This window comes from Lepidochelys kempii, chromosome 3 (assembly GCF_965140265.1).
Source record: "Lepidochelys kempii isolate rLepKem1 chromosome 3, rLepKem1.hap2, whole genome shotgun sequence".
In the NCBI taxonomy this organism is placed as follows: domain Eukaryota; kingdom Metazoa; phylum Chordata; order Testudines; family Cheloniidae; genus Lepidochelys; species Lepidochelys kempii.
The window spans coordinates 106,639,711-106,652,073 of NC_133258.1; the positions used below are offsets into that span (position 1 = coordinate 106,639,711).

Here is a 12,363-nt window from a genome sequence, read left to right on the forward strand (position 1 = left end):
CCACAATCGGCCAAACCTGCAGATGCGGCAGGTAACAAATTGGCCCGGCCCATCAGGGGCTTTCCCTGAACAAGTAGCGGAACAAGTTTGGGAACCATGCTCTTTACTGATGGAGGTTGTTAAAAAATAATGTGTTAATTAAATTTGTGACTGAACTCCTTGGGGGACTGTAATAAATATAAAGGGAAGGGTAATCACCTTTAAAATCCCTCCTGGCCAGAGGAAAAATCCTTTCACCTGTAAATGGTTAAGAAGCTAAAGGTAACCTCGCTGACACCTGACCAAAATGACCAGTGAGGAGACAAGATACTTTCAAAAGCTGGGAGAAAAACAAAGGGTCAGTGTTTGTCTGTGTGATGCTTTGGCCGGGGACAGAACAGGAATGGAGTCTTAGAATTTAGTAAGTAATCTAGCTAGATATGCGTTAGATTATGATTTCTTTAAATGACTGAGAAAATAGCTGTGCTGAATAGAATGAATATTCCTGTCTGTGTGTCTTTTTTGTAACTTAAGGTTTTGCCTAGAGGGATTTTCTATGTTTTGAATATAATTACCCTGTAAGGTATTTATCATCCTGATTTTACAGAGGTGATTCTTTTTTACTTCTATTAAAAGTCTTCTTGTAAGAAAACTGAATGCTTTTTCATTGTTCTAAGTTCCAAGGGTTTGGGTCTGTGGTCACCTATGCAAATTGGTGAGGATTTTTACCAAACCTTCCCCAGGAAGTGGGGTGTAAGGATTGGGAGGATTTTGGGGGGAAAGACGTTTCCAAACAACGTTTTCTCAGGAACCCAGATAAAGTTTGGTGGTGGCCATGGAAGTCCAAGGGCAAAGGGTAAAATAGTTTGTACCTTGGGGAAGTTTTAACCTAAGCTGGTAAAAGTAAGCTTAGGAGGTTTTCATGCAGGTCCCCACATCTGTACCCTAAAGTTCAGAGTGGGGAAGGAACCTTGACAGGGACAAATGTATGTCTCCTGCTCCATGGTTTTACCCCAATTCTGACATATATTTCGATTCGGAAACTACAGAACCTGAACCACCAGAAAAGAAAATCAACCTTCTCTTGGTGGTATCTGAATCATGATGATGAAAATGAACATGCGTCACTCCACACAGTTTTGGATCATTATCGAGCAGAACCCTTCATCAGCATGGAAGCATGTTCTCTGGAATGGTGGTTGAAGCATGAAGGGGCATATGAATGTTTAGCATATCTGGCACATAAATACCTTGCAACGCCAGCTACAGCAGTGACATGTGAATGCCTGTTTTCACTTTCAGCTGACATTGTAAATAAGAAGTGTGCAGCATTATCTCCTGTAAATGTAAACAAACTTGTTTGTCTGAGCGATTGGCTGAACAAAAAGTAGGACTGAGTGGACTTGTAGGTTCTAAAGTTTTACATTGTTTTGTTTTTAAGTGCAGTTATGTAAAAAATTCTACATTTGTAAGTTGCACTTTCATGACAAAGAGATTGCATTACAGTACTTGTATGAGGTAAATTGAAAAATACTATTTCTTTTGTTTAACATTTTTACAGTGCAAATGTTTGTATCAAAAATTATAATATAAAGTGAGCAGTGTACACTGTATTCTGTGTTGTAATGTGGAAAACATCCAAAAATATTTCTATGTCTGGTATTTTATTATTGTTTAACAGTGCAATTAACACTGTGATTAATAGCAATTTTTTAAATAGTGTGATTAATTGTGATATTTTCTTTTAATAGTTTGACAGCCCTAATCATAACCAGAATTAGGTACAGCAATGTTAAGGAGCATAAAGTAAGGATGGCAGTAAACTTAAAGCTTTGTTTTCTAACAGGTTTCCTAGCTCGAAATTCTCCTCTTGTTGTTTAGATTTCCCTTGTGCTGAAGATTAAATAGGGGACATCAATCCCAAGAGTGATGTATGAAATACAGCTCCTGTCAGGGTCCTAGGTGCAGAAGAGTTCAATAAGAGTGCCAAATGTTTGTGATAACACAGTTGAATCTGAAAAATGAAATAAACCAATCAGCTCAAGCATTTGTTCATTTGTTTTATGTTATAGTGACAGGATGCAGAGGGAAAGTTAAGGAGCTGCATTTACTAAATATTTGCATATAACCTTTACAGATCTCTTTTGCTTTTGAAAACCAAGGTGAATTCAAAGGAAGGGAGGACATCTGAAAATTAGAGAACCTTGATGGCAAATCTTGAGGCTGTATTTGTTGAGTCCCCTTCCTTTCCTGATATTAACTAGTTGCACTGTTGTTTACCCTCAGATCATGGCTACTTTACCAAAGTCACTTTTCTTGTAGAGTGAATTATGAACAGTGTGGTACAATAATAATAATTTGTCTATCATCTGTCTGCCTTCTGTCTGTCACATTTATATTGAGCCAGTCACTGTAGTATATAATACGCCCTTTAAGTTCAGAGGGTATGAATTAATACATTCATTTCTTGATGTTGTCTGAAATATGCTGAAGCTGAGTGGATTTGCAGATGAAGCTTCTCTCCATGTTACTAAAGTAATCTTGTCATGAATGTTCACTTCTGATTTCTCCTGGTGGCAGCAATGATTAAAAATATTTATTCAGTGTTTGGGCCATATTATTCCTTGTTACATCCATAAACTCAATGGGACCTGCACAGATTTTTCATTACATCATTGGGACCCATATTAGGTACCATATTTTTAGTGTCCATAAGGAGAAGGTGGTTGTAGAAAGTTTTTGCAAGATTTTCAGTTCTATTTGTAGCTTATGTATTTTATATTGCCAAAGAGATGGAGAGAAGCAGCGGGGAGGAGACATTCATTTTAGTTGCAATACTCTGTGTCTCTACACATATGCAGAGATCAGGGCAGGGCAACTCAGCTAGAAGGGTCTAGAAATATCCAGAAATAGGGTGCAGCTCACTAGCTGCTTCTGAAGATGTTCAGAAAATTTTCATGAAGGGCAAGCAGTCGTGCAGGTGCCACACGTGCTCAGCATCTGATCTCAGGGAGGGATTTAAAGACAGCCTTATGAACTCAGCATCTTACTGATGCAGGACCAAGAGATGTGTCTGCTGTGAGGGCTGTGTCCCAATGCCTGCACCACTTTGGATGCAGGTGAGTGTTTATTACATCTTTACTTACTAGGGAAGCCCTCCAATAGAATAATGTTGGGTCAACTGCAGATGCTACCCACCAGCATCAACAGGTAGAGGAACTTGATAGGGCCAGTGGTGAAAGGGGGACAGTTTTAGCAGCAAGGGAGGGAGACGCTTGTCAAGGAATGATAGGTAGTCCCGTCTCCCCCCGGAGTACCTGGCACCCATTGGCTAGCTGGGAAAAAGGAGTGCTGATTGGCCAGCATTCCCCAGCTCCCAGGATTTAACCTGGTTCAGGGGCCATGTGGAGCCTCTATTGGCTTTGTTTCAGTAGAGAAAGTGTTACTCACCAGCTTCCAGCAGCAGCAGCAGCAGCAGCAGCAGCAGTCCTAAAGATGCAATGAAGGCTGGTAAGATTTCTAGGGCCCCTTTCCCTGGGGCAGAGAGTCTCCTTGTGTCTGGCTGCACCCCACCCCCAATCCAGCTTCTGGTGCAGGGAAGGGAAGGGCTCATGGAGCTTTGGCCAAAGGTACGGCCAGCAACCTGCAGATGCCTGCACCAGGAGCTGCTCTGAGGGAGCCACACAGAATGCCCAGTTCCTTCCCCGCCACTCCCTCGAGGCAAGGAAGCGGCAAGAGTCATGGCATAGGTAGTAGGGTTGACCTCCTGCAGGCATGGGAAGGACCCAGCCCTGTCCTAATGGAGGCACTGAGAGAGGTGGGCAAGGGTTCATTTGGGGAGCTTTGCCAGAGAATAGTGGGCTTGGGAGTGCATCCCCATGGGAAAGGATGTGATCAATCTTCACAGGAATGAAGATCAGGTGAAAACCAATGGCTTGCAACAGGCACAGAAGGAGAGTCACAAGATAAGGGGAGCAGCTTGGCAGGAACTGGGACCTCATTGGGGACAGTTCACTTTGTGGATGGTAGTGAGCCAGGGGAGTGCATTCCTCCAGGATGGGATCCTGAACCCCGCATACAGCAGGTCCACAGGATGGATTTAGGGTCTGATAGTAGTCAGAGTCAAACCTGCATTGAGGTGGATGAGGATGACAATGAGCGGGTGACGGGCCTGGGCCTGTACCTTGCTCCCGTAACCTGCCAAGAGTCTAGCAGGCCTCCTCAGGATGCAGTGGAGGGGTTCTCCCGTGACCCATAGGTTGGGCAGCCTTCCTGACAAGAGTGGGACACTCTCAAGTTTGGGGTGGGACCAATATTGGCAAAATGCAACATCAAGTCGGCATTCTGATTGCTTCCAGGGCATCACAGGGACATTAGCTTGCTTGGGTTTCAGTTTGAAGGTCATTACTATTTTGAAAAAGCCATGTCCATTGGGTGCTTGGGGTCCCACGTTGCTTTCAAAAGATTCAGCTCCATGTTGGAGGGGATGATTGTGTGTGAGACTGGCCTGCTTCCTGTGGAACACTATCTTGATGATTTCTTATGTTCAGGAAGATTAGGGACATGCATCTGTGAGTACATCCTTTAGGCATTTCAGAAAGTAGACAAGTGCCTTGGAAATCCCCCTCGCCATGAAAAAAACCCCAAAACAGATGGCCATGCCCAAAGTTTAACATACTTGGGCATTGAACTGAACACAGGTTAGGGTGGTTCTACAGAGGAGTTGGAATTGGTCAGAGAACTAATATGGTTTTTCAAAGGGGCAAAGAAAATTACTCCAAGGTAACTACAGGTGGTCATGGGGCACCTAAATTTTACATACCAGGAGGTGGCTCCTGGTCAAACATTTTGTACTTGTCTAGCATCTAGGCCTCTGAAGTGTGAGAACCCCACCACTTTATCAGAATGACAAGGAGAATGAACAGTGCTTAATTTGTAATGGAAGAGGTGCTGGGGCTCAAGCAATTAGGTGCCAGAGTTCAAGCAATTTTTTTACATTCATAAATGATGCAGCAAGGCCAAAGGTACCGGGGCTATGAACTGCCAAGGCTGGAGGTGCTGTGGCTCAGCCCTGGCAAGCCCTGGCACAAATTAAACACTGGGAATAAAGGAAAAATTAGAAGTGTGGGAAAAATTCCTGGAAGAGTTTAATGGGGGTTTTGATATGGTGTTCAAACTGGTTGCTCAAGACTGAGCTGCAGATACAATCCGACACCTTGGGAGGTATAGGTTTTGGGGTTTACTTTCAAGATGAGTGGTGTACACAGAGGTGGCCAGAAAGCTGGATAATTCAGGGTATTACAGGGGACATCACCTTAATCAAGTTTTTTCCTATACTGGTGGCAGTCACTAGTTGGGAAGAAACCTTTCAGAACAAGAAAGTCTGGTTCTGGTGTGACAACCAACCCATGGTCCATACTGTAAATATACAGTTGACTAAGACTGCTTGATAATCAGGCTGCTGAGGGGCTTCATTTTGCACCACTTGTGGTTTAACATCCTTTTTCATGAAGGACATGTCCCAGGAATGGATAATGGTGTTGCCCATGATCACTTGATTTCAGAATCACAGATTCTGGGATCTTGCCCTGTTGGCCAGCAGGGATCTGTAGACCATGCCCAAACAATTCTGGCTCATGACAGCTGTGGGACTAGTTGGGGAGTTGGTTGCACTGTGGACTGTGAGGACCTATAAGGCCAGCCTTTCAGAGTTAGTGGAATTTAGGGACTTAGCGTGGGTAGTCCATACCTACATACCAGGTAGTGCAATTTGTGGTGCCTTTGACCTATCACGGGTTGGCTCCCTCTGCTATCTCTGGCTGGCTGGCAGATCTGTCCTTCTGGAGCAGGTTGGCTGATTTCCCAGACTCATGCAGGCATTTCATAGTATTGAAATGTTAAGCAAGATGGTCCAGGAGGGGTGGGTGCCGGAGGGACTACAGGTTACCCAAAACACTGGAAACTCTGACAGAGTTGTCAAAGGCTCTGTCATGGGTCTGCAGCTGTGAGAGGGAGGCCATTTTATTGAAGGCAGCATTTGTTGTTGCTTTATTTGGTGCTTTAAGAATGAGTGATCTGGTGCCTGGGGCAGCTGCAGACAGGTCCCAGCATGCATTAAATGTAACAGATGTGCAACATGGTGTCCCTGCACTTAAAGTACTCACAAGCAGACCAGAAGAGAAGGGGGGCTCGTGGTGTTGAAGGAATGTGCAGACAAGCACTTTTGTCCCATAAAGGCAATGAGCCTTACTAAAAATGTGGGGCTTGTAGCTGCACCTCCTGTTCATGCATGGTGATGGCAGCTTCGTGACAAGGTCCCAATTCAGCACAGTACTGAGAAAAACCTTGTGCTACTGCAGTCCTGACCCGAGTAAACTTTGTATTCGTTTTTTCAGGATTGGAGCAATGATGTCAGTGGCTGCAAAGGGTTTTGGCCCATGGCAGATGTAGGAAAAAGGGTGCTGGAAATCAAGGTGTTACAGGACTTATGTCCACACCAAGGAAAAGATGTCAGGGAACGGCAAAAGATAACTAACCCAATTTGCTTGTTTGTTTTAGAAGCTACCCAGAGATATACAACATCTGGATTTGTGGCTCACTATAGTACATTGGGCCCACAAAAGGTCAGCAAGGATGGCAGCTGGATCTTAGCTGGGCTTCAGGGCTGAAGCTGTTTGCATCCAAAAGAGGCATGAAGTGGGATCAGCTCATGTCACTTCTGCACTCACTGATAGGCTAGGGTTGGGAGCAGACCCAGTTCATGTGTGCAAGGCTAGAAAGAAAGTAAATAGGGAGATCACCAAGATAATCCTGGAGACAAGGGGGTTCAGTGATACAGCTTAGGGATGTCTGCTACAATTGGCCTGAAGTTTTCAGGGATGATAGCATACATTTGTCAGATGGAGGTGCTCAGATATGGCTATGGAACGTGAGGGCATGGATTGGGCAGGTAGTGTGTGATACCAGGCAGCATCGTTGGGTGCGGGAGTGAGCAAAATCTAGTTGCTGGCACCTCCTGTGGCCAGTTCTCAGTGCAGTTAAGAGAATAAAATGAACAGTGCCCAGAGGTAAAAGACCTGGGATTTTGGTGATGGGCCTGGGGCTCATGGGATAGGATGAGACCTTGTGGCCTTTGCAGGCTGAGGTCAGACCGTGTGGCCCTTACAGACCGAGGTCCACACCCAGCTGCACCCTCTGTCCCCCTCACATTGGGGAGGGTGCTAGGCCTCAGAGATAGCTAAGTCTTTGGGGGGAGGCTGAGGAGACCTTACCTTGTGCTATGGGTTATATCGTAAGGAGCCCTATAACCCACACACTGGAACCAGTTAAATGCCTGGTATGGGTGATGGGTGGGTAGCGCCCTGCCCCATTGTTAAAGTTGAATAAAAGTTGTGACCTGCTGCTTAATACCATGCATGTGTCTGTCCTCATTTTGCTGCTGTATCCGCATCCGTCTATTTTATGGACCTAGATGGGGAGAGCTTTAAACTGGGATTCTGTCTCAGTTAAAGAGAGAATGGGGTACAGCTTAATGAGGTGAGAGGTTGTAAATTCTTACTTGACTTAGCTTGGGTTATGAGGAGAAGATTGTGCCCTGTAGTGTGAACATCTTGTAGAGATCCAGGGAATGGATATTTTATATGCCGATTCCAGTACCAATCTGTACCACTTAGGAAAACTGTGGCCTGTATCCAATCTCACCAGAAACTGAGGAGACCAGACTGTTAACCCACCAAGGACTGGAATGCTGCTAGCTATGGGTATCTCCAGTCTTTTGTTTTCTGACAAGACTCTGAAGTGTTTGGAAAATAATTGAGATGCTGCTATTCTTCTCAAGTGCTGAAGAGAGGGAGGCATACACAATATTCATAGAATCATAGAATATCAGGGTTGGAAGGGACCTCAGGAGGTCATCTAGTCCAACCCTCTGCTCAAAGCAGGACCAGTCCCCAACTAAATCATCCCAGCCAGGGCTTTGTCAAGCCTGACCTTAAAAACCTCAAAGGAAGGAGATTCCACCGCCTCCCTAGGTAACGCATTCTGGTGCTTCATCACCCTCCTAGTGAAAATGTTTTTCCTCAGTATCCTCCTAGCCTCTTATTAATGTGCGTGTGAATCAGTGGATTGTTTGAAATCCTACTGCCTTTGTCTCTTTTTTGTTAGATGGTAATGACCAAGATTTCTTCCACCCTGGTGGCAGTAAAGGCAAATTAATGAAAGATTTTGACATAGCTCTTAAGAACAAAAGTCTGCAAAGATCTGAGCGAAGTTTGTGCTGGAGATGCAAATGGCAGGCCTTCATCCATCTCCCATATGCGCCTGTACACACACTATTATGAGAATAACTGGATTCTTTGAGAAGGCCACCTAAATCAGAAAGAGCAGAAGGTGAGACTACATGGATTAATAATGTACACTGAGTCAGGAAATGTATCTATTATTTTAAAGATAGACATTTTTATGGTGCTTATCACTCTGGACAAACATACATCAAAATGCCTCTAAGCCCTGGTCTACACTAGGACTTTAGGTCGAATTTAGCAGCCTTAAATCGATGTAAACCTGCACCCGTCCACATGATGAAGCCCTTTATTTCGACTTAAAGGGCTCTTAAAATCGATTTCCTTAACTCCACCCCTGAGAAGTGGATTAGCGCTTAAATCGGCCTTGCCAGGTCGAATTTGGGGTACTGTGGACACAATTCGATGGTATTGGCCTCCGGGAGCTATCCCAGAGTGCTCCATTGTGACCGCTCTGGACAGCACTGTCAACTCAGATGCACTGGCCAGGTAGACAGGAAAAGAACCGCGAACTTTTGAATCTCATTTCCTGTTTGGCCAGCGTGGCCAGCTTTAGGTGACCATGCAGCGCTCATCAGCAGAGGTGACCATGATGGAGTCCCAGAATTGCAAAAGAGCTCCAGCATGGACCAAACAGGAGGTACGAAATCTGATCGCTGTATGAGGAGAGGAATCTGTGCTATCAGAACTCGGTTCCAGTTTTTGAAATGCCAAAACATTTGTCAAAATCTCCCAGGACATGAAGGACAGAGGCCATAACAGGAACCTGAAGCAGTGCCACATGAAACTTAAGGAGCTGAGACAAGCCTACCAGAAAACCAGAGAGGTGAACGGCTGCTCCGGGTCAGAGCCCCAAACATGCCGCTTCTATGATGAGCTGCATGCCATTTTAGTGGGTTCAGCCACCACTACCCCAACCGTGTTGTTTGACTCCTTCAATGGAGATGGAGGCAACACGGAAGCAGGTTTTGGGGACGAAGAAGATGATGATGAGGAGGAGGAGGAGGTTGTAGATAGCTCACAGCAAGCAAGCGGAGAAACCGGTTTTCCTGACAGCCAGGAACAGTTTCTCACCCTGGACCTGGAGCCAGTATCCCCCGAACCCACCCAACGCTGCCTCCTGGACCTGGCAGGTGGAGAAGGGACCTCTGGTGAGTGTACCTTTTAAAATACTATACATGGTTTAAAAGCAAGCATGCGAAAGGATTAATTTGCCCTGGCATTCGTGGCTCTCCTGGATGTACTCCCAAAGCCTTTGTAAAAGGTTTCTGGGGAGGGCAGCCTTATTGCATCCTCCATGGTAGGACACTTTACCACTCCAGGCCAGTAACACGTACTCGGGAATCATTGTACAACAAAGCATTGCAGTGTATATTTGCTAGCGTTCAAACAACATCCGTTCTTTATCTCTCTGTGTTATCCTCAGGAGAGTGAGATATCATTCATGGTCACCTGGTTGAAATAGGGTGCTTTTCTTCAGGGGACACTCAGAGGTGCCCGTTCCTGCTGGGCTGTTTGCCTGTGGCTGAACAGAAATGTTGCCCACTGTTAGCCACGGGGAGGGGGGAGGGTTGAGGGGGTACCCACACAGTGGGGGAGGCAAAATGCGACCTTGTAACGAAAGCACATGTGCTATGTATGTAATGTTAACAGCAAGGTTTACCCTGAAAGAGTGTAGCCACTGTTTTATAAAATGTGTTTTTTTAAATTCCGCTGTCCCCTTTTTTTTCTCCACCAGCTGCATGTGTTTCAATGATCACAGGATCTTCTCCTTCCCAGAGGCTAGCGAAGATTAGAAAATAAAAGAAACGCACTCGTGATGAAATGTTCTCTGAGCTCATGCTGTCCTCCCACACTGACAGAGCACAGACGAATGCGTGGAGGCAGAGAATGTCAGAGTGCAGGAAAACACAAAATGACCGGGAGGAGAGGTGGTGGGCTGAAGAGAGTAAGTGGCGGGCTGAAGAGAGTAAGTGGCTGGCTGAAGACAGGGCTGAAGCTCAAATGTGGCGGCAGCGGGATGAGAGGAGGCAGGATTCAATGCTGAGGCTGCTGGAGGATCACATCAGTATGCTCCAGTGTATGGTTGAGCTGCAGCAAAGGCAGCTGGAGCACAGACTGCCACTACAGCCCCTGTGTAACCAACCGCCCTCCTCCCCAAGTTCCATAGCCTCCACACCCAGACACCCAAGAACGTGGTGGGGGGGCCTCCAGTGAACCAGCCACTCCACCACAGAGGATTGCCCAAAAAACAGAAGGCTGGCATTCAATAAATTTTAAAGTTGTAAACTTTTAAAGTGCTGTGTGGCATTTTCCTTCCCTCCTCCACCACCCCTCCTGGGCTACCTTGGTAGTCATCCCCCTATTTGTGTGAAGAATGAATAAAGAATGCATGAATGTGAAGCAACAATACTTTATTGCCTCTGCAAGTGGTGATCGAAGGGAGGAGGGGAGGGTGGTTAGCTTATAGGGAAGTAGAGTGAACCAAGGGGCAGGGGGTTTCATCAAGGAGAAACAAACAGAACTTTCACACCATAGCCTGGCCAGTCATGAAACTGGTTTTCAAAGCTTCTCTGATGCGTACTGCGCCCTCCTGTGCTCTTCTAACCGCCCTGGTGTCTGGCTGCGTGAAACCAGCGGCCAGGCGATTTGCCTTAATCTCCCACCCAGCCATAAACGACTCCCCCTTACTCTCACAGAAATTTGGAGCGCACAGCAAGCAGTAATAACAGTGGGAATATTGGTTTCTCTGAGGTCTAAGTGAGTCAGTAAACTGCGCCAGCGCGCCTTTAAACGTCCAAATGCACATTCTACCACCATTCTGCACTTGCTCAGCTTGTAGTTGAACAGCTCCTGACTACTGTCCAGGCTGCCTGTGTACGGCTTCATGAGCCATGGCATTAAGGGGTAGGCTGGGTCCCCAAGGATAACTATAGGCATTTCAACATCCCCAACAGTTATTTTCTGGTCTGGGAATAAAGTCCCTTCCTGCAGCTTTTGAAACAGACCAGCATTCCTGAAGATGCAAGCGTCATGTACCTTTCCTGGCCATCCCACACTGATGTTGGTGAAACGTCCCTTGTGATCCACCAGAGCTTGCAGCACTATTGAAAAGTACCCCTTGAGGTTTATGTACTCAGCGGCTTGGTGCTCCGGTGCCAAGATAGGGATATGGGTTCCGTCTATGGTCCCACCACAGTTAGGGAATCCCATTGCAGCAAAGCCATCCACTATGACCTGCACATTTCCCAGGATCACTACCCTTGATATCAGCAGATCTTTGATTGCGTGGGCTACTTGCATCACAGCAGCCCGCACAATAGATTTGCCCACTCCAAATTGATTCCCAACTGACCGGTAGCTGTCTGGCATTGCAAGCTTCCACAGGACTATCGCCACTCGCTTCTCAACTGTGAGGGCTGCTCTCATCTTGGTATTGATGTGCTTCAGGGCAGGGGAAAGCAAGTCACAAAGTTCCATGAAAGTGCCCTTACGCATGCAAAATTTTCGCAGCCGCTGGGAATCGTCCCAGACCTGCAACACTATGCGGTCCCACCAGTCTGTGCTTGTTTCCCGAGCTCAGAATTGGCGTTCCACAGCATGAACCTGCCCCATTAGCACCATGATGCATGCATTGGCAGGGCCCATGCTTTGAGAGAAATCTATGTCCATATCCTGATCACTCACGTGACCGCGCTGACGTCGCCTCCTTGCCCGGTATCTCTCTGCCAGGTTCTGGTGCTGCATATACTGCTGGATAATGCGTGTGGTGTTTAATGTGCTCCTAATTGCCAAAGTGAGCTGAGTGGCCTCCATGCTTGCCTTGGTATGGCGTCCGCACAGAAAAAAGACACAGAACAATTGTCTGCCATTGCTCTGACGGAGGGAGGGGCGACTGACGACATGGCTTACAGGGTTGGCTTACAGGGAATTAAAATCAACAAAGGGGGTGGTTTTACATCAATGAGTATTTCAGGCAGGACTTCACGGAGGGTACCAATAAGAAATGGTGCACCTAAGTAATTGTTCTTATTGGAAGAAGCAGGTTGGTCTGGCCTCTGATTGATACATGGCTAGATTTATG

General features: G+C 46.2%; 1 long non-coding RNA gene across 1 annotated transcript in view; it reads left to right on the forward strand.

The window, feature by feature from the left end:
* LOC140908265 (uncharacterized) overlaps nt 1-12,363 on the forward strand; it is a 36,008-nt gene that overhangs the window by 15,823 nt on the left and 7,822 nt on the right. The window lies entirely within an intron of this gene.